The 23,432-nt window shown below is 41.3% G+C and overlaps 1 long non-coding RNA gene across 2 annotated transcripts in view; it reads left to right on the top strand.

The window, feature by feature from the left end:
• Nucleotides 1–23,432, top strand: part of LOC123344141 — a 116,577-nt gene that overhangs the window by 63,492 nt on the left and 29,653 nt on the right. Inside the window, exon 2 of one of the 2 annotated variants that reach the window (XR_006572463.1) lies at nucleotides 22,327–22,410. The exons of the other annotated variant lie outside the window; for it this stretch is intronic. This is a non-coding gene — a long non-coding RNA (uncharacterized LOC123344141). The remainder of the gene's footprint in view (nucleotides 1–22,326; nucleotides 22,411–23,432) is intronic. 2 annotated transcript variants of the gene reach the window in all.

Consider the following 23,432-nt stretch of genomic DNA (forward strand, 5'->3'; position numbering starts at 1 on the left):
GAGTTGTGAGGATTAACTAGTTAATGTTTTGTAAAGTATCAAGTGTCTTTCCTGGGGAGGTAGAAATTATGAGATGCTTTGCCAAGGAGAAAATAGTCCATCTTGAAGCCTTGCATTCTTTTCCTCCAGGTCTATGATTTGCTACTGTGCAATCCTGCTTTCACTCATTTAACTTCTTTGAAACAGCTCCCATTCAAGTTATTAATAGTTTCCTTGATCTGTTTACTTTAATAGAGCTGATCTGTCCCTTTCTTTCCACACACTCATGGTGCTGTACAATCTTTGCTATCTCCTTTCCTTTCTGTCTGTCTTCTCCCTTTTGGGGATACTAGCTGTTCTCTGTATTTGAATTTGAATCCCTCACAGCTCCTGGACTTCTCAACCTATGTTATCTTCCTGCAGGATCTCATTAAATCCTGTAGGTTCTATTACTGCTTTTCAGTTATAACGCCTAAATAATGATCTCTGTTCAGTTCTAGAGCCATTTTTCTCTTCCTGGATGTGTCTGACACCTCAAACTCAACATGGCTACAAGTGGGTTTATTTTCCTCCCAAGCCTTCTCCTTACCCCCAGTTCTGTATCACTGTGAGCACAAGTTCCATGATGGCTGTCCCCAAAGCTTATAATTTTAGTGTAATCCTTTTGAGTTCTCATTCCTTCTCCCCTCATCTGTTCCTTTGAGTTTCTCTACTTGCTAAGACACTATCCCATGATCTGGTTATTTCTTCCGTCTAATAACATAATTAACAATTTGAGAAAAGCTGGTGTCAAGCTCATTCTTTCCCCCGCATTCCCCATTCTGCCTGTGCCCCCCTTCTGTCTCTGCACTGGATTCCTCTCTCCATTAAATTCAAGCTTCTCTTTGCTTTCAAAAGTACCCCATAACTTTGACCCTGAGTATACTCTGTGCTTTCCTTCATCTTGTTACCTTAAGACACCTTCTGTCGTGATGCCCCTTATATGTGAAACAGCCCATCAGTCGATGTGCTGTCCACTAAGAGTCATCCCTCTTTTCAGTATTCCAACCTTAATGATCACTAGTCATCCTGTGCTTATTCCTTATTGCATTGTTCTTTCTCCTGCCTTAGGACTGTGAACCCTTCAGGGCAGGGACTTTAATTATTTGCTATATGTTGCCTGTTGTACAGCCCACTGTAAGCTGATGGTGATGTATATAATTGTAATATAGGCATGACAGGGAATAGGAAACATTTAAATGCTATATTCTAACTCATCACTGGGTGCAGTGAAAACTGCCCAGTATGTCTTTATGGGATAGTAGCTTGCTAAACCACAGAGCAAATGCTGTAAATTCCTTAGTGCATCTGTGTGTGTGAAGGGGGCTGAGGGAGTGGGAAATCAAAGCAAAATATACCTTGCCTTTTCTTCCCAATAGTCTTTAGAAATTTGGCTGAGATGGGCTAATATTAAAAATTAAACCACACTGTCACACACTTCCCACACCTCGGAGCAACAGATTTTAACCATAAGATACAGTGCTTAGTATCTGACTACATCACTTTCACGGTGCCAAGAAATGGGTGGAAATGGTATCAATACCTTGCCTTAAAAACCTTGTAAGCAAAGATTTAAAAAAAATAAATGTATATTTGGAACTTAAACTGCAATTTACACTAACAGTTTCAGTGGTAAGCAATTCCACTGTTTCAGTGCCCACTTGAGAGGCTTTTAGCTGTTAGCTTTGCCTCAGGCTATAACCCATCTCAAGTAGACTAAACCAATTGGGAGCTGTAGCCTTCTTTTAGGCAACACTGCCTTTTTATCTTCTGCTCTCCTCCCTCATCCTGAAGAGGGATAAATAATAGAAATGCTGTTTCAAACCTCTCCCCCTCCATAGCTTTCTGGTCTATTGTGGTTCCTTAGATTTATAAATGCCAGTCTCTCTCTCAGCCTCCCCCTACCAGACTCTGCTGTTTCGGTTCGCTAACATCTCTTGCTATATATAGCCAATTTGTCTAACTGAGAAGGAAAAAAAATCCTTTACTTTCTGTAGGGAATACCAGCAAAGCAGCAAATATCACCATGGCAACAAGCCTCTCAATCCATCAGTCTTCTGCAGTAGCTAATACATAATCTGTGAGGTGGAGATGCAGCTGAAAATTAACATGACATATGTCACTTCAGGATTTAATGTCCCTTCCTCATGACCTTAATTAGCTTGCCATTTTCTAATTTCTAATAAAAGTTCTATTTTATTTTGTTACCCTGAAGAAGAAAATGTGCTATTTGCCTTCATTAAAATGCAACTTTTGACTATTTTCTCCACAAACATGCCACAAAATGGAAGTTTCTATAGTAACACATGATGCAGACTTAATTTGAAATTATAATCTCTCAATAAAGATGAGGGTATTTCCCTCATCTTCCCCCCCCCCAGTGAGGTTTCGTTTTAAACTCTGTGACTTTGCCACAGAGGTGCACCTCTCTTCTGTTCTAGTGGCATGTTTGAAAATAGTTCCTCATTTTAAAAAGAAGCTGCATCTAATGGCACTATTGAAATTAAAAATAGACATTTTCAAGCAATCATTTTCCTTATACATGAGCATCATGAATTCTGTATAATTCATCAGGTTTGGGCCTCATCTTGTGCTTAAATAATTTTAATTATCACTACTACTGTCTATTTCAGAATGTTCAGAAAAGATAATTGTGTATTCAAAAGAAACAAAACTTACAAAGGTTACAGTTGACTATTGAGATGATTGAAGTAGAATGCATTTTTAAAATCTAATTGACTTTTCACCTCTCATGCTGTTTGTTTAAGGTTTGCATTTCACTTAGCTTGGCAAAGAAATTAGACTGCACTGTTCAGCTTTTGTTTCTACTGAAGCTCTAGGAAAATTTCCATTCTGTCCTGGAATGGAGATTCCCTATTTATGTAGTGCCTTTAAAGAGCCAGCAGCAGGACAAGAGCATTTCCGAACTGCTGAATGGGAGATCTACACTGAATTTTTTTTCCAGGGATTTGGTGGTGTGGGACTGGGGAGAAGGCAGCTTTCTTTCCAACTGCCAAAATGGGAGCTGAGGGAGTTAGGCAACTGGTTGGCACATGAGTTTCCTAGCAAGAGGGAAGGGGCCAGCCACTTGCCTGCAAAGTGACTGGGATGTTCAGGGTGGAAGTTGTAAGCCATTGCAAACGGTGCATATTTGAAAATTTTTGTCAAATAGTTTTTCTGACCATGTTTATGCTTTGGACTCTTTGGTGGTATCTGATGAAAATCCCATTGCAGTCAATGAGCATCCTTCCATTGATTTCTATGGACTTTGGGTCAGGCATAGTGTGTCCACAATTTTCATTCAGTTGATTATTTGTAATTTGCTATGAAAGCTTTGTAATTGGTCACATAAGGCACACGGTTACATTCCTATTCTGACTGAATTACCTTAAACTTTATAAGTTACTTACACTCCAAATATATTTTTGAAAATTAAATGATCATCAATTATGGACTCCGTACTCGTACTTCGTGAGCATTTGTATGGAGCTGTGCAAATGTTCATGAACAGTGAATAATAGAGGTGGTGCAAATAGTGTGACTCAAAACCTGCTTCCTAATTTAATAAACTGTTTGCAAACAGGTTTTTATACTATTCAACCAGCTCTATTCAACAATCAATTTACTTTCTTCAAATGAGAAGAAATCAAATGTAGCAGTTTATAAATTCAAGTTGCATCACAATTTTGTGTTAAAAGATCCCTAGCTGAGGCTTCATTTTCATCTGCAGATATGTTAAGATATCAAACCATTGCATATTCAAATGGCAAAATGCAAACCAGAGTATATTACAGTAGAGGCATAAAACTAATGAGCAGAGAAGACATCAAGCCTTGCATAGCTGTTGTGCATTTGCATGCCCATCCTCCCCAAAGAAGGTAATTTAGCAGAACATGGTAATTAAGGCCCTAATACTGCAACTGGCTCCATGCAAGTGGACCCCCGTGTCCACAGTAAAATCAGTGACACTACACGGAAGCACAGGTGTCTGCCTATACAGAGTTACATGCAGAATTGGAACCTATAAGCCTACTCAAGGATAACAGAAACACATTCAGGCTACTGCACAAGGCCATTTGTCCCCTTTGCACATCAGTAGCCAGCTCACCATATAAACAAATCTTTAAAGAATTTTTGTGTGGATAAAGGACATTTCAGTCAAGCAAATCTAGTGGTATGGGTCCTACAAATAAGAAATATTCAGCCACAGATTAATACAACAGCTAGAATTATTTGGGTCTTACATACTGGCTGGTAATACACCCCTAAATAGAAAATTGGCACACACACAAGCCCCCCCCCCAACTCTTAACATTTGAAGCAATAGCCCCTAGGAACCAGTTGACTTGATCAGGTATACTCTAGCTAGTCCTTTCCTGACCTACAAAAGAGCAACTATAGGGGAAATGTGAACTCCAAATACCATTTTATGTTTTTGTAGATTTGGTGGGACCAATCCTTTACCCAGCTAGCCAAATAAAGAGGTAAACAGATCAATAAAACAGCATCCCAAATGTTCCAAACTGTGGTATCTGTTCTCTGAACTAAACTGAAATGTGCTGTTTCTAAGGACAAGTAATTGTGCTATTTTTTTGTCCTTTTGATGTAGTTAGATTAGAAAACCCTGCTTGACATAAGACATGATCCCATTATATTAGTTCCTAGGAGTGATAGAGGAAATCTACTGTATATAATAGCTGGCTCAGCTTGACAATGATAAACATGTCAGGCTGTGACAATCATTCTCTTTCTTATGAATGAAATGAAGATGTGATTTTTTTAAATGTCATGATTTGGGTGCATAATCTTCTCTGTATCAATCATCTACAATAACTGTAGTAGGATATGGCCTCATACAGCTTTATGTATTATCTGTGAGCTCTATGATTATGGTAGGTGAGTTGGAAGCATGTGATTATACAGGCCAAATATGCGGAGGGGTTCTGCTAAATGCAAATATCTTAAGGTGACCTCAGTGAATGTACATACATACAGAAAATTGTTCCTTGTCTTGCATTCTTGGTTAGAGAGAGAGCTGGCAAGAAAATGGAAATCCATTCCCACAAAAATGTGGTAGTTTTGAAAAAAATTCTGTGCTGAATTGGACCGAAAAATAAAAAATGCAACATTTGTCACAGGAAGGGATTTTAAAAAAAAATCCATTTTAGGAGAGCAGACATAAATGGTAGAAAGAGAAACTGAGAAGAGCCTTCCAGACAGCCAATCAGGGAGCTGCCATTTCAATATTCCTCATGGAAAATTGAATATTTTTGGCAAATTGAAATTTTCCTGCAGAAAAACAGCTTTTCTCTCTGTCTCTAGGAGACAGACATATCTTTGGTGTTGGTGCCCCTGAAATCTCATTATTTCTCTTAGTGAATGCATGTCAGTATAGCACAGGACAGGGAGAGAACAGAATTCTGTGGTACCGAATAGGTCAGAGCCATGGTGTAGTTAGTGATCACTACTCTAAATACAGCTCCTGAGGAAGGATTCAAACAACCTCTCTCAGGCAGGATAACTGTATCTTATGACTGATCTTATGTATGCTGTCGCAAAGTTGAAGAGCAGGAGACTCTTATTTATGCATGGGAAACAGAAATAGTCCATCCTGGCCTGAAACCTGATCTGGGATTTTGGTTGTGGACAGATGTGCTTGGTGACAGATATTGGCTGTGTCCTTAATAAGCTTGATCAGGAAAGGTAGATTTTGACACTGGCAAGGTCCACTGCATCTAGGAGGGGGTTTCTTCAGAGAGAGTTAGAATAAAGAATGAGTTTAGGTGGGAAGTAGAATTCCTTTTTTGAATGAGGAATCTGGGGAGGAAGGTGGTAAGGTTTTGTGCATTTGTGTATGGTTTTACCTCTTTTTCTCATGTGTGTAGCCTTCTTCAAAGAAGGATGAAAGCCCCTTGCAGTGAGTAGTACTAGATTCTGCTGTGGGCTTCAGACACTCTAGTTGATGAAGTGATTTGCTACCCTAAATAACTCCCTTAAATATATTTTGGTGGTCGCTATGGAGGCAGAGAAGAGGGATCACTTGGCATGTAATATAGCCTAGGTATAAGTCTATAGAAACTTTGTTTTAAACTGTCTGCTTCAGGACAAGAATTGTTTTGCTATTGGTCAATCATGTGTCCACCATGGTCCACCTTAATCAAGGCATCTGAGAACCATATACATACAGAGAACAAGAAAAGGTGGAAGTATGCGTACCAACAGGAAGAGTCTAATCAATTGAGATGAGCTATCACCAGCAGGAGGTTTTATCCTCTTAAATGTGAAACTTTATATCCCTTCCAAAACCTCTCTTATAAAATCTGTATTATTATGAAACTGGATATTCATATATACCATCCATTCCTTATTAGACTTCTGTTAAACGCTATAATTCTCCTCTCTCTCTCGGCAATGAGTTCCATAGGCTAACTGTGTGTTGTGAGAAATAGCATTTCCTCTTATCTGTTTTAAATTCACTGCCTTTCAGTTACATTGCATGTGCCCCTTGTACTCACATTCTCAGGAAGGGTGACTAGAAGTGCCCAGGTCTCAGGTGTAGTTATCTGGGCTGGACTGAAATGACCTGTGAGAGTCCTAAAGTGTGGGGAGAGGGAATGTGGTTTTTTGTCTCTTGTCAATGTGGATGCTAAAGTCCTCTGTCCCCAGTAACATCTGTCATTTCCTTTAATGAAAACGTCAGTTTTTGGGGGTGCATAGAGAAGTAGAAAGTCCGTGTTGGTTTTGGCTCTCATTCGACAGACTGACAACAAGAACTCAAAGAGAAAGCCAGCAGTGCTGCCCCAGTGCCCAGAGCTTGCTAGTTAAAGGCATAGGCTTCCCAGAAGCAGCTCCTGATTGTGGCAGGGATGCATGCTCAAGTTCTGCAGCTGCTCCTGTGTTGGGAGGGGGAGAAAAGCAGCATTTCTAAACACCTCATATATGTGGATTTTGTTGGTGGTGGTAAATTGCCAATTAGAGAAGTAAGCCCTCTGTGCTTGTTTTTACAGCTGCATGAGAGGGCCTTGATGTTTTTCACCAGCTCTCAAATCTGTGTATGTGGATGTTTAATTAAGAGAAATAATTGTGAATTTATGATTATATGAAAAACTGGAGGGAGTTCAGAGAAGAGCCACAAAAATGACGAGCAGATTGAAGGGACTGAATGATGAGGCAAGATTAAAAGAGTTTAATATGTGGTTTAGCTCATGTTATTAAAGGGGCCAAATACCTGCATATATCTGAAGGGTGTAATCATGAAGGAGAGGAATTATTTAGTGTGACATGGGTGTGGGGAAGGTATAATTAGTAGTAAGAGGCAGAAACTAAGAAAGGGAAAACTTAGGCTATATATCAGGAAAAAGTTACATAAAATGTGATATTGGGCTGTTGAAGAGCCTCTCTGTGGATCTGGCAGTATCTTCATAGCTAGAGATTTTTTAAATTCTCCACTTTTTAGTGTTTTATTCAGGCTAAAGGAAGCAAAGCATTGGCAAAGGAGATGGACTGTATGTTCTAATAGGTCTTTTCCATCGCTAACTTTTTATGATTTTTTATAGCTCTTTTTAAACTTTTGGTGTTTTTTCTATTTCTCTTCTTTATAATATATAAAATTTTAAAATAAAGGTAAAAGGAAAGACGTCTTTTAAAAAAGTTGGAAGATCCAGCATTTTGAGTGGGGATAGCTGGCTGTCTATAACTAGCATAGCTTGAGTGAATAAAAGGTGTTTAAGCCCCATGAGATATTGTAACTTGTGAGTATTGCTGTAGTGTACAGTACCTCTTATTGTGTGCTGAATGCCTAATGTTAGACAGAGGAGCAGCAGAGCAGCCAGATAGAAGATTGTGATGGGAGGATACAGTCTAACCTAATGACTGAATTGATAAAAGCAGTACAGATTACAGGATTTTTAAAAATTAGCCACTAAATGTAGCCTGGCAAAACCCACCTCCCCTTGGTAGGAGTGTAAAATAATTCAGACTTGACCCTGTTCTGATAGAGTGGGATATTTATCCTTCATCCTTTAGCTCTTACTTTTCTATGAGAAGATTTTCCAGTCATTGATTCTACAGGGTTTTGCAACTTACCTTCACTCAAAGTCTAGGGTTTTTAAAATCCAATAGTTTTATGGCAATACCTTATGAATAGCTGTTCTTTTCTATCTCAAATACAATTATTTCAGGATCACTCTTCCCTTAAATGTTCACCAGCTTTGTGTGTTCATCATGTTACATCCTAGAACTGAAATCCATTAGTTGCTTATCTGTTTGATGGATCAATAAACCTGCTAACAGGTCAGACAGATTTGTATAGCTTTCAGAAACACTGATCTTTTCCTGCACCATTTCACTGTTGTCATCTGCTCAGTGTGAAGACAATTGATCAGTGCTTGAGTCATTTTTTAAATTCCTTTCTTCTCCTGAGTGAACACCAGCTTACTGCTTTTTTCTGTGTAGCGGATCTTTTTCAGAATTGCAGCGCACTCACAACTCCAACAGAAGTGTATGTGGAGGGAGGAGCAGGGGCTCAGTATCTCTGGCAAATTTAAGCTGATAAGAAATAAATATTACATACAAAAACCAAAATAAAACCAACCAACTGCCCTCCCCACACATTAACAGAACATTATTAAGATTGCAAAATCAAATGTTGAAAAGTTAGAAAATACCAGAATTAAGGAAGCCGGTGCAACCTTAATTTGTCCCCCCTGTGTGTATGCATTATGATACAATCTTTAATTACATGATCACATACAATTTTTTTTCACTCGTTCAGTGCACAGGACGGACAGTGCTCACTTAATGGGCAGCTATTCAATATTTTGTTTTCTCCTCATTGTTCAATGTGTGGTCCCAGGTCTTAATTACTGCACGCTATCCAAACCCTGCTCTGAAGACAGAATTAATAATAATTTCTTCATGGGCTTCTCTGGTGCTCATCACTATGGCTTCACAAATATTAGTTTATTTTCACAACAACCTGTTAAATGAATAGGAGGGTTGTCCCCTTTGCCATCCCTGGCCAAATTTCTGTGGATTTTTAAAGTTATAAGCTTTTGAAAAAGCACAGGGATTAAGGTAAAAAGTATCCACTCATTTTGGGTACCCAGGGGACCTGATTTTTTTTTCAGACCACTTAGTATTCTATAGAACTTAATAAAGAGCCAAAGAGCCATTGACTTCAGTTGCAATAGTGAGTGCTCAGCACTTCTGCAAATCAGACCCGAGGGTCTCAAGTTGGCAACTGAAAAAATGAAGGATGTACAATTAGTGATCACCGGTGAAAAGTTTGGCTTAAGTGTCTCGCCCAGCATCACACAGGAACCTGATGCCAAGGCAAGGATAGAATCCAGTTCTTCAGGGCAGAATTCAACTGCCTTAACCATGAGACCAATCTTTCTCTTCCTGTAATCTCCTACCTTGCTCTTCACGAACATTGCAGCTTCTACAACCAATGAAACAAGGGTCCTACATAAAACAGCTTCTGCCACTACACTACACTGATTCATCCCCAGAATAGGTCCATCCTGTGCAGTGAATGAGGTAGGTCTCTTGGAGGAGGGGAATGGTACTATATGATGATGTAATTAAAGATTGTGTCATAATATATAAGCACAAGGGATCTGATTTAAAGTGACATGGGCAACCTTAATTTGGGTATTTCCTAACTTTTGAGTTCTAGCCAGTTTTCAGCTTTAATAGTGTTCTTTTAATATAATGTGTGTGTTGCTTCCTAGGCTTTTTTTTTTTTTTTAAAAAAAGCAAACTGAAAAAATTGAATCCTATGGCATCATATTGATACTCACATGCGATGCGTCATTAGCAGGGTTGTAATCTTTACATCCACCATTCCTACCTCTGCCACTTGAATGGAGTAACTGATAGCAACAGTAGGTTGCATTCTCTATGCACCAGCACTAGAAATAAATGGGACAGTTTGCCAGTGGGTTCACAGATATTTGCTGACAGTAATGGTGAGACTCAGGAAGCTTGGGTTCCAGTCCAGGCTCTAGAGGGGACTGTGCTCTAATGGGCACAGACTCTTCCCCTTTGGCCCCAAACTAGAGAACTTCTGCCCTGTCCCTCCAAGTCCCTGTCCCAGTCCTAGCTCCTCAACTCAGTCCAATTCTTCTCACCTAGCCAGTTCCAGTCTCCACTCTTCATGCTTCTCGTCCCAATCTTCCCTACCCCAAGTCCCATTCTCCTTGACCAGCCATTCCAAGTTTCCCCTTGTCCCCAGTCCATATTCCCAGTTCCCATCCTCCTGACTCCTCATCTGATCTCTCTCTCACATCCCACTAGCCTCTAGTCCCCCCTCCCTCTTGGCCCATGTTCCCTGGTTCCCGGTCCTAGACTCCTTCTTCTTCCTTCTCCTCTGATTTCAGTCACCCCCAACCCACTGGCTTTTGATCTGCCCCATTTCCCTTTCTTGGCTCCCAGTACCAGTCTACTTGCCCAGTCAGTCCCACACTCCCCCCCGCAACCAGTCCAATTCCCCCCCTCCCCCGGCTCCTTGTTTGAATCTATTCCCCACTCTCCTGGCCTGGCTCTTGTCTTCTCTGCATCTGTACCAGGAAGCTTCCTCTTCCATGTGTCCGAGCGTCAGCAGGGTGTGTATTAGAGTACAAGGACAGACAGTCTCCCCGCTTTCAGTTCCTGTCCCTGGACCAGCACAGCTCACAGTAGTCCAGAGCTGCAATTTCAAGGAAAATCCTGTGCAAACCTGGTCTGGCGCATACTCAGTGCAGACGGAATCTTCAGAGAATTTAGCTGCAAAAGTCTGCAAGTCTCTGAGTGTGTGCAAACAGTGTGTTTTTCAAAGGCTTATAACTTGTCCAAATTTGCGCATATTTTCAAGGGGAAGGCAAAAGGTGCATCCCTGAGACAAAGGCCATGCCCTTGCCAAATTTCAAATCCCTGCTTCAGAACATGGGGGGCTCTAGAACTTTTCAAAGAAAAAGTCACCAGAATTTTTAACATGGGCAGATCAAATTTTTTTTAATCTAGAAATAACTGAACCATATTGACTTAAATACATTAAAAAAGTATATCAGTCTAAGACAGACACCTGCCGTGGAAAATTTTAGGTCAACTGGTTAAAGTTTGGCAAAGTTATAAGCAACTGAAAACTGGGTTGTACAATGGGATGTGTTGGCCAACTTTAAAAATAGGTGATGCAATGACCCCCACCCATAATCATTGTTTCTCTTTAGGCAAATGGAAATGACTGCTTTTACTTAGAATTCGGTTCTTGGCCAGCCTGCCTTTAGTTCTTTAGAGTTTATTTTTTTTCAATGTTTTCTCATCTTGGCAAGGTAGAAGTGTTGTCCACTCTGACAATACCTGATGAGTTTCGTAAGGCCCAGCTCATGGAGTCATATGATTATGTGGGATGGTCAACATTCATTTAACCAGTAAGTTTCTGTCCCTCACAGTTGTGGAGAAAAGCTTGAAATTGTGAACCTGAAAGGCTTAAAACCATAAGGGAAACAAACAAACTCCAACTATTTTAAAATATAATACGATGGTGGGCTGGATCAAGATTTTTTTGCATGGTAGGGATCAGCAATAGTGTATTAATAACAGTTTCCTGATTAAGGCAAGTCTTTGTTTCCTCAGTGTTATTTCTCATTACAGATATAAACTCACAGTCCTGCTATCCTTTTGTTAATGCTGTTCATATTTGTATTGAGGCAAGAGAGCTCTTTGCTTTACTGCATAATGAAGTTCTAGTTTAGAATTTCATTCTCCTCACAAAACTCAACCTTTGTCACAAAGAAGAGATTGTATTTTCATTTTATTACAATTGTATTGTCCTCTCTGTTCTTTTCTATTCATTACATGCATCAGGCTAATCTCATCTGGAAGAAAAAATATATATATATTGAAACACAGGCTTTTATTTGTTTTTAAGTTTAAATTTGCCCAGAGAAATTAAATCTCGAAATGAACTCTATCAAACTGTATGTGCAGGATCAAATCAACAGTGATTCATGTTCCATTTACTATAATTTAATAGAACACCCTATTCACCGCAGTGGCTTGGTATCCATTGTGAAATTATCTTTCTGTAATTAGCTGTTATAACAGGGCCTTTCCCTTGCTGGAATAAGAAGAGAGCCTGCAAACACATTTTATGGGAAACAAAGATTAATATTCTGTCACCTGAATGACACAGACTTCTCTAATTATTCTACTGTTAATAAACCATGATAAGGTGAACAATGTATCTTGGAACTGGATATGTTGGAAAGAAATGGAGCTAAACCTCTCTAGGCACAGACTAATAGCTCAGTTGAATTAGCCTTCTAAATGTCTTATTTGTAGATTTCAAGGCCCAACGGGACCACTGTGATCATCTAGTCTGAGCTCCTTGTGATAGACCCAGGCCAGCTGGGTACAGCAGAATAGCAGAAGGCAGATATACTGGCCACTGGATTAACAGTTTTCTGTTCCCTGACTGACCAGAGCAGGGGCTGCTCCAGGCTAATGAGAACACCTGACTCTAATTAACCTGAGAAGAGTCAGGTGAGGCCATTCAGTTAATGTGACCACCTGACTCTAATTAAGGCCCTGCTGTTACTATAAAAAGGGCTCACTCCAGTCAGGCAGGGGAGCCAGGGAGCCAGAGGAGAGGAAGTGTGGCTGAAGGGCTGGTTACTGAAGACACCCTCAAACCATCGTTAAAGGAGCCCTAAGGTAAGGGTGAAGAAGGGAAAAGCAGGAGAGCTGTGGGGAAGTGGCCCAGGGAAATGTAGCAACTCTGGCAGTGAAAGGTTGGCTGCCAACAACTGCTACCATTAGGGTCCCTGGGCTGGAACCCGGAGTAGAGGGCGGGCCCGGGTCCCCCCCAACCCACCACTACAGGAACAGCTCCTAGAAGGGGAAGTCAGGTTCCTGTCAGGACAGGAGGCTGAACAGAGACTGCGGGAGTTCTCTCACCAACTTCCTTGCAGCCTATGATGAAAAGGGCTCAGTAGACTGTAACCCTGGCCCTAGAGAGAGAAGGGCTACGTGGAGGGTCACAGTAAGCCACTGAGGCTAGCATAAACCGCCTAGAAGCGCAGGACCCACAGGAGCAAGGTCAGAGCTCTGCCACATCCTGTATAACACAAGCCATAGAACTTCCCCCAAAAACTTCCTTAGAGTTTCTGCAATTTCATTTTGCAAAGTAAAAATCGGTTTTAAGTTATACAATCTCAGTTTCTGACTAAATAATGTGACACATCAGTATTGAAATGTCACACGAGAAGTCGTACTTTGTACAGTTCATCATAATGCTTAGGAATACTTTTTGAGACCCATGATTCTCTTAACTCAGTTTTTTGTTGGGGAGATCTACTAGTCCTGTAGAATAGGAATAGATACCTAGGACCAGTTCTTCAAAGGGCTTCTACTTGTGTACATGCAACTTATTTACACAAGTGATTTTGGGCACCAGACACGCTGCTGCATACATGCTGCCGTGCTCCCCCGCGGAGCCAACAGTGCCTCCCCCCACACCCAGCACCTGCCTTCCAGATTTGAACACCTCAAAATTCAGGAGTGCTCAAGCTCAGTTTGGGCAGCTGCTACTTCATTTCTCCCAAAATCAAATATACCGATCCACTGTAACTTGCTGTAGAAAAAGTAGGATAAAATTGAGCAAGAAATGCTTCCCAGTGGTTATTAGGACTGGAATTGCTATTTTCAACAGCCATTACCTTGTTTGTTTGTTTGTTTGTTTAAAAGGAAGACAGTGATATTGCATTGGCAAATTCCCCATAGAAACAAAGAGTGGAACAAAAGAATAATAAAGGCACCTCAACTTTTCCTCATTTATGGAGGACAGTCTTATATTATGCATCCAGATATCCTCCAATCACACAAGCTGAAAATTGTTCCACTTTACTGCAGCTCTGTAACCATATGGGAACCAATCCTGTCAGTGTTTTGTGCACATCCAAAATTCCTGCTGAATGACCTGCCCTGGGAGCGAGTTACCAGTGACCCAGGGCTGCGGCGGAAGAAGGGTGCAGGTGCAGGGGGGAGGGCCCAGGGCTGGGGCGGCAGGAGGTGTGTGTGGGGGGCACTGGTGGGGGGGGGGAAAGAGGGAGCCCAGGACTGGAGTGGCAGCGGGGTGGGGGGGAGGGCACTGGTGGGGGGAAAGGGGGAAGCCCAGTGTGGGGGCGGCAGGGTGTGTGTGTGTGTGGGAGGAAGCCCAGGGCTGGGGCAGCAGGGGGGTGTGGGGAGGAGCCCAGGGCTGGGACGGGGGGCAGCCAAAATTTTTTTGCTTGGGGTGGCAAAAAACCAAGAGCCGGCCCTGATCTGAATAGCATGGAGTACATGGATTTTTTTTTTTCATATAATTGGGAGTTCAGGTAATCAAGAAGGCAGCAGCCATTCTGCCATTCAGCAGCGAGGTGGCCTCCTCCCACAGCTGAGGGCTCAACCTCCTCCTTTCAGTCCTGACCACGCCTCTCTGCGCTGCCTTGCTTGCTCACTCCCATGACAGCAGGGCTGCATAAGGCTCCCTGTACTGCAGTAGGGCCAGTGACATCTGATTCCTGCAGGCACAAGGTGCAGGGAGGAGGCTGTGGTCCTGGTGAGACAGAGCAGACACATCAGTCTTTGACCATTCTTTTTAATGACCCATTCAGTCCACTCAAGGGCATGTGTTGCCCAGCTACCTAAGTCCCTTAGTCTCTCTGAGACCAAACATAATCTTTTCCCCCCTCACTGGGTAGCCGTGCAAAGTATAGAGGGAAACTGAGGCACACATAGGCTCATAAAAATATTACAAAAAACTCCCACTTCATCACAGCACTTCTTTTAGAACAGTAGTTTCAGATCACTTAACCTGGAAAATTGTAACCTGGATCAACTTTCAAGTGCAGACAAATCCCAAGTTTCATTTTTTTGTAAAACTGTATCTTAGCATTAGCCTGACAGAGTAAAATATTTTCTTTTCTCTCTTTTAAAATTCACCTTATTTAAGCTCTCCTAGACTGATGCATTAGACAAGCTTTCCGGGAAAAAATAGTCAGTTTCCAGGATCTTCCTTTAATTTCCCCCAGTTCTATTGGGAAATAACTTTGTCAGCTTATGAACTTGGGTCTTACCCTTCCAGGCTTACAAGAAATATAGACAATTCTTCATCAACCATACCTCAAATTATAGAACAAGCCCCAAACTTACAGTTAGTGGTTACATATTCAAAACAATGTACATGTACCAGAGCCCTAAGAAATCATTGAAAGACCTCTCACATACCTCTGAGGGCATAATTCATATGGGGCACATTCTGCAGACGTGCATTCTGTGCAATCCTATTGAATTCAGTGGGGCTGTGTTGCACGTAAGAGTTTACGCTATGGCCTGGATCCAGTATAGTGCTTAAAGCATGTGCCTGACTTTAGTAGTCTTATAAACTTTAGAACTAAAAGTAATTCCATTGAAGTCAAACATGTACTTAGGTACTTACCTGGATAAGGACCTAAATCCACAAAGACCCAAATCTACTTTAATAAAAGAATAGGTGTGAGGAAGGAGAAATTTGTCTTTTCTTCAAGATGGGTTGAAGAAAAGAATGATTCAAGGCATGGAGGTGGGAGTGATTAGTGGGTTTGGAAGAGATCTTTGTTCCCAGGGAGTATTTCCTATTTTTTTAGTGCTATTGTATGAAAAAACAAAATGAGTGTGAGGGGAGGGGGAATAGTTGAACTTCCTATTTGTACTCACTCATTGACTCTGTCAATTTGGCCATCTTTCTCTTTTGTGCTTCTCCTAGAGACAAAATAAAAACAAACATACATATATATAAAATACACTTGACTGGAGGTGGTGCTATATGGGATATTGTCACCTGAATCACTTCTTTGTATATATTGTTGTTTCCTAAATAATGTTGGAATGATCAGTGATCACATTTTTTGAATAGGAAAATTCTCCAGATACTTCTACAATGTTTTTGTTCTAATTTTTCTGTTAAATGGGCACTACCTTAGGGAGCTCTTATAGTGCTTGAATTGTGTTTGTGAAGTATGAGATGCATGTGTGTGTAGATAGAGCCATTGAACTTCTTCAATCAAAGAGATGGAGGAGGAAATTGCTCTTTCTTTTCCACACTGCACACTACAATGCTTTAAGACATCTCAGTTCTAGTGAACCCCCTTAGATAAAGAAATGCAAGTGTAGGGATCAGTGAATCTCAAAGAGAGGTTAGGTAGTTTGAGTGAATGTCAAACCATTGGAAATAAACACTGAATGGAACGAGTCAAGTCAGTTCATTTATCACTATGGTACACCAGGATGCATATGCTCCACCTAACCATGCGCTTGTTCTCTTGTGCTGTTTGTTTGCATCAAAAATACTGTACAAACTTAAAAATAAAAAACTTCCTAAAATCTGTGTCCTTGTTCTAGTCATAATGTTTGTTGGGTCCTACTGCTGCTAAGCCTCTCATTGCTAAGGCCTAATCCAAAGCCAATTGAATTCAATAGACTCCCACTGACTGATGACAGCAGGCTGTAGTTCGTGCCCTAGCACAGCATAGTTTGTTATGCAGACTTGTCCTGGTCAGAGCAGTGAGGGCCTGGTGTGTTCTGCTGGTAGTATGGGGTTTGGTGGCGCTCTCTGCTGCAAGATGTATGCAGACTCTCAGGTAGTTAACAAGGCAGGATTCAAATAATCCTGGGGCTCTAGGCGTGTCCCAGGTTGGGACCTTGCCCTGATGTGTGTCCCCCAAATTACTTCAGACCCCACAGCCTCACTCCTGTGTGGGGGAGCAGTAGCTGGACCTCTCCCATCTTCTAGGAGATGAGGTAGTGTCTGTGATCCCCTTCCTCCCAGGTACCCAGATGATACCTGAGCTAGAAGGTGGGACGCCTCCTTCTTCAGTGTCTGGGGCCCATCCCTTGGCTGTGCACAGGAGGTGGGGACCACTTCTCTACTCTGCCTTACTCCCTCCATTGCAGTGGTGGGTGTAGTGGTAAGGCTCTCTTTTCCCTTGAGCATCTGTTGTGGGGGCCTCACCCAGAGTAGGAGGTGGTGGTTTGGGGGCCAGGCAGCTCTGTCCGCTGGAAGATGTCTACAGACATAACTGCATGAATTACCTTGGATCGTGTTTTCATGCTGCTCACAAATGAGAGCTAACCCTCACACCTATTATTATTTTTTTTCAAATGAAATCTGAAATTTTGATGTCCCATGACTCTGGGAGCCAAGGCTCTAGGCACTGGACCTATAGTCCCCATGTCTCAATCAGCACTGGTTGCTACTCAGAACAAGTATCTGAAAAATTGTTTCTGAACTAATTTGTTTCTATGTTTGCCTCAAAACCCAAGAGTTTTATTAACAAAAATCCCACAAACCTAGAATTTCTTAGCAATAGAAAGAATTAGAATTTGTGATGTTAACAGAAGGATACTAAATGTTGCATTGCAGTGTCTATCGCACAATATATTTCTAACTATGTGACAGAATTAAGGTCACACACCGAGTCAGTGAAGGTCAGTGAGGTTAATGGCCCGAGCCATGCTCATAAGGTAGCAACGTGGAGCCAGGTTTTTGCATTGTTGTGAAAAGGAAGAATGAGAGAGAGCACTAATTAGAACCAAAGCAGCAGTGCCAATAATAGAGAAATATTCAGAATACTGTAGGTCAGTGACTTCTATAATATCCAGCATCAAGGCAAAACACTTATCCCTTTGGAAATCCTTATCAGTATCATGTGTCTGTGTTTTTAAAATTATTTTAGAATTTGATCTTAAAAACACTTCTGTTACCCAATTTATAGTTGACAGATGAACAAACAGTAAGTTGAAGACAAACTTTTGGCTCTGAAGACAAAGGGCTAGATTATCAGACAGAAACAAGTTATTATAATAACAATTAAGTATTTAGTCTTGGATATTATTGAACAGCCCTGCTAATGATAAGGCCTCATAATGAGGGAAGAGGAGACTAGAATGTCATTCTATTTGTTAAAATAAAATATTTAGTGTAATAAAGAGGGATAGGGCTAGACAATTTTGTCATTTTGAGCTCTGATAATGACCAAGTATCTGTTTAGGGGAATCTAGCGCACTGAAGTCCTAACAGAATGTGCACTTTCCTACAATAATGACCTGAAACATTCACAGATAAATGCTTACATGAAGCACAGATAAATGCTTAGATGAAACAGAGACAATTATCTGTGAATCAGTAACAGACCCTTATTGGAGCAAACACTTAAATTTCAGTTAGCAGTCTTGCCATTGTATTGTACCAGACTTAAAAAGAAATCTGAATGATTCAAGCTTCCTAAAAACATTACCATCCTGGATTGCCTATCACAGAGAAGAACCCAAGGTGACAACCAAGATTCACCTTGTTGCAGCAGTTTTAGAATATTTAAAGTTTTTTTGTCTGTTGGAAACGACTAAATTGTCATCTCTTCTTCAGACAGCAAAGAATCTGCTTTTGGAACTTAGTTAACAATAGAGCTGGTTTGAAAAAAGGGACATAGTTTATCCAAAATTTTTCATTTATTTTTTGTACTGTTGAAAATCAAAATCTCTGAAGATTTGAAACTTTTCATATAGCTTCAAAAGCAGAATTATATTCTAGTCAGAAATTTCAGCCCATTTTGTTCTAAAAAAAATTCTGACAAACTGTTGTCAAAATTGCAAGTGTTGTGAATTTGCAACCTACTTTAATGAAAAGGAAGGAATCTAGCTTTCACTCCTCTAGCTAGATGAACTCTGACAGAATTTAAAAAAAAAAAAAAAGTAATTTGACTCTGAATACACACCGGGACCAAGAAGTTGCTATTTTTACCATTGTCACTTTTCAGAGTAGAACTGAACTTTGTATAAAGATTGTTGTATCCAGTGTTGTTGTAGCCATGTCAGTCCCAGAATATTAGAGACAAGGTGTCAATAAGTTTTATTGGACCAACTTCTGTTGGTGAGAGAGACAAGCTTTTAAGCTACACAGAGCTCTTCTTCAGGTCTGGGAAAGTCCTCAGAGTGCCACAGCTAAATACATGATCAAACAGATAGGACAGTGTAAATAGTTACCACATCTCTAGGGGACAGTTCAAGGTGAAGTGGGCCATTAACACCTCTGCAGTCATATGATGAAAAGGGGGTGGGGATTAGTGGGTTACAGATGGTTGTAATAAGCCATAAATCAGTGTCTTTATTAAGACCATGATTTTTAGTGTCTAGCAAAGTTATGAATTTAAGCTCCCAGGCTCCCTTAGGTAGGAGGTGGTGCAGAGCTGCCACCCCAGATGGAGCACCAGGGAGATTAACTCTCACTCAGTCTGTTCAAATACAGGGAGGTGCATTGTTTGCACCAGTATTAGACTAGCACAGAATGATCCTGTGATGTGCACTCTATATGATTTTATGAAAATATGCTAATGTAACTGGAACATGCTTCATGCAAAAGATCTCTTGTAAGGTATCATTACAAAGCTTATAATCTATTGAGTGTGATCATCCTATTTGTAAAAATGTATCACTCTTGTATCTGAAACTAGAAATATGAAATATAACTCTGAGGGCCTATTGTAATTATGCAAATTGTGGGCCATTAATGGTAGTTTGGAATCTTGAAGACTCCATTAACCAGGAAAATTGACTGTAGATGGCTCTGTTTTACCTGTAAGTCTTCCAGTATACGTGTGTGCTGGCAAGTGGGTATTGAAATCTTACAGTGACATGGGATCATGCCACCTGAACTGGAATCCATCTTTAATCTGGTGCTTTTCCATTGAGAAGGGGGGTGGGAACCCAGAGGGACAAAGGATTCCCGCCTTATGCAAAAGATATGTGGGTGGAACAGAGAAAAGTGGGGCTGTCATGAGGAATCCCCAAGCTACCACCTGAGCTGGAACAAGGGCTGTACTAGGGGAAAGGATTGTGCCCAGACTAGGAAGGGGGCAGCAAGAGCAAGCAGTCCTTGTGCTCCTCTGAGGTCAAGTCTACACTACGACACTACATTGGTGCAGCTGCACCACTGTAGCATGTCTGGTGAAGACACGCCATGTCGACAAGAGATTGTTCTCCCGTCAGCATAATAACTCCCCCTCGGTGAGAAGCGGAAGCTTGTGTCTCTCGCCGACATAGTGCCGGTGTGGACAGCGCAAACCTTGTGTTGCTTGGGGTGGGGGAGGGGCTTTCACACTCTTGAGTGATGTAAGTTATATCGACTTAGGCAGTAGTGTAGACCTGCCCTAAGTGTTTTGGCTGCTGCTATGTCCTGCTCTTGAACAAATGTGTAATGTGGATAAGGGGCTTCCTGCATGCCCACGTGCATCTCAGCAAGGAAAGCACACAATCCTGCCCTTAATAGGTAAGCACAATATGAGTGCAAAATGCAGGAGGCAGATTATACCTTGTGTTATTAGTAAACTGGTGTATGGAATATATATTGCTACATAAAGCACACTAGCTTGGACTCATAAAAATAACTACTTTAAATCCCACCCACCAGCATTAGTACTTGCAGATGGCCTCTTTCATTCAAACCCAGGATCACTGTGTAGGGGAGGAGCTGGTAACAAGGCTCCTGCAGTTTGATCAGGTGATCAAAGCACACTCCTCAATTGAAGTGGGCTAGTTATTAGCAGCCATCAGTTCACTCAAGGGATTATGGATTCTCTTTGCCTCCAGAGAATCTGTATTTCTTGTCTTTCTCTGAGCTACACATTCAGCCATGGTTCTTTTTGATGGGGTTGTTGGAGGCTGCAGTACATTTCAAACACCATTGTTGTTCCCTGTTGTTAACCCATTCCAGTGCACGTCGAGAAACCTGGGGATACCTGCTTTCTATATGCTGTCTTAAGGCAAACATAGAACAGCCTGATATTGCATTGTCATGAGACTGTGGCACTGCACAACCTGCTGTGACTTTAGTCTAGATTAGTGTCACACTCAGTACTGAGACAGTTGCATCTCCAGTTTGTCCACATCCTTTCTGTAGTAGGGGGCCCAAAACTGGACACAGTAATCCAGATGATTTATTTGGGGATTGGTCCTGTTTTGAGTAGGGGGTTGGACTGGGTGACCTCCTGGGGTCCCTTCCAACCCTGATATTCAGTTTATGCTCCTTTCTATTTTCCTCAATAGGATTTAACTTCCACTTTTTAAAGGATGCCTTTTTGCCTCTCACTGGTTCTTTTTTTTTTTTTAATAGCCCCAGTGGCACTTTTAGCCAAGCGGTTCAGATCCTGTGCTCCACTTAGGACTAAATCAAGAATTGCCTCTCATCTTGTGGATTTTAGGACTGCTCCAAGAAAGGTGTCATTTTAGGTGTCAAGAAACTTTATCTCTGCATCCCCTCCTGAGGTGACATGTACCCAGTCAACATGGGGACAGTTAAAATCCCCTATTATTGTTGAGTTTATTTTTATAGTCTCTCTAATCTCCCTGAGCATTTTGCAGTCACTATCACCATCCTGGTCAGGTGGTTGGTAGTATCTTCCATCATTGTCCATTCCATGTCTTTGAAATAATGTTTTCTGAAAGTGAGTGCTGCATTTCATAGCATGCATCCCAGAATGTCCAAAGCTTGGTTATTGGACTGGATATTCCAACAGTCTCTATGTGCTCCTCTTTAGTTGCCAGAGTGTCCTGGATCCAAGATGAATGGATTAACTATTACTCAGGCTTTGGCTACACTTGCACTTCAAAGCGCTGCCGCGGCAGCGCTTTGAAGTGCTAAGTGTAGTCAAAGCGCCAGCGCTGGGGCTTTGACCACACTGGTGCTTTGCAGCGCCGCAATTTGCAGCGCTGGAGAGGGTGTGTTTTCAAACCCTGCTGCAGCGCTGCAAATTTGCAAGTGTAGCCAAGGCCCTATATAAATGTTCCCAGTAGTTCTGAGGAGATCATTGGGTTTCTTAAACTTAAGCTTTTGTAACTTGGAGCATTTACAAAACACTTATTCATTATTACATATTGTCACTTGTTCTGCTCTGATCTGTATCAGTGATACTCTGATCTCCATGGTTCAGGAGCCAAATTAGCAATCAGCATTGCCCAAAAGAGCCACCGTAGTGTGAATTCATTGTTTCATTTACTATTTTTAATATATAGATATATTTTCTCACAACTAAATGACACAGTATTATTATTTTATCAACTGCAATTGGTTAATAACATAGTAAAAGTGCATTCTGATTGGTTGTTAATTAAATCACATGGTGCTTTGATATCATGTGCTGCAAAGAGGTGCAGGAGAGCTGCTTGTGCTCCTGAGCCTTAGTCTGAGTATCAGTGATCTATATGTTTTTTTGGTTTTTAAATCGGGGCCTGTGAAATGTATTTTGTGTTCCACAGTACTACTAGAGCAAACAGAAAATGCTGTGAGGAAGGTATGGGATGGTCCATAAACGTATCACAAATCATACTGGACAACAAAAGGTATGCAGCATATCATTTCACTTTTTTTCAGGCTTTTCAGTTTTGATTACTTCATTTCAGCTTTTTAGCCCTAGGTAGTCAACCAGATGAATGCAAGTAAACTATCCTTTTGAGCAAGAACCATTGTTGATCCACAGAACAATATTGAAGGTTAACTTTAGGTGATGATAAAACTGAGGTCCTGTACAGTAACGCCTCACTTAAAGTCGTCCAGGCTAACATTGTTTCGTTGTTACGTTGCTGATCAATTAGAGAACATGCTTGTTTAAAGTTGTGCAAAGGGCAAAAGACATATCTGGCTTCAAGACTAAGCTTGATAAGTTTATGGAGGGGATGGTGTAATGGGATAGCCTAATTTTGGCAATTAATTTGTCTTTGACTACTAGCGGTAAATATGCCCAATGGCTTGTGATGGGATGTTAGATGGGGTGGGATCTGAGTTACTACAGAGAATTCTTTCCTGGGTGTCTGGCTGGTGAGTCTTGCCCACATACTCAGGGTTTAGCTGATCGCCATATTTGGGGTCGGGAAGGAATTTCCTCCAGGGCAGATTGGCAGAAGCCCCGGGGTTTTTTTGCCTTCCTCTGCAGCGCAGGGCATGGGTCACTTGCTGGAAGGTTCTCTGTACCTTGAAGTCTTTAAACCATGATTTGAGTACTTCAATGGCTCAGACACATGTTTGATACAGGAGTGAGTGGGTGAGATTCTGTGGCCTGCATTGTGCAGGAGGTCAGACTAGATGATCATAACGGTCCCTTCTGACCTTAAAGTCTATGATTCTATGATCTGCATTATTATGCCCTCTTGGCCAGTATAGCATGTTTGGCTTCATATCATGCACTGTGTTCTAAAGAAAAATGATGACCCTTGTGTAAAGACCTGTCTGGTTGCCTGTTCTTGAGTACTTGGCATTCTGTCACAGTATGTACATCAGGACTGTCTGGAAAGATAGCAGAGACTTGAAATTCCTTAGGTCCTAGTGTTGCACATCACAATATGTGAATCACATATGAGTGGAAGGG

Source organism: Mauremys mutica, chromosome 1 (genome assembly GCF_020497125.1).
Source record: "Mauremys mutica isolate MM-2020 ecotype Southern chromosome 1, ASM2049712v1, whole genome shotgun sequence".
Classification (NCBI taxonomy): domain Eukaryota; kingdom Metazoa; phylum Chordata; order Testudines; family Geoemydidae; genus Mauremys; species Mauremys mutica.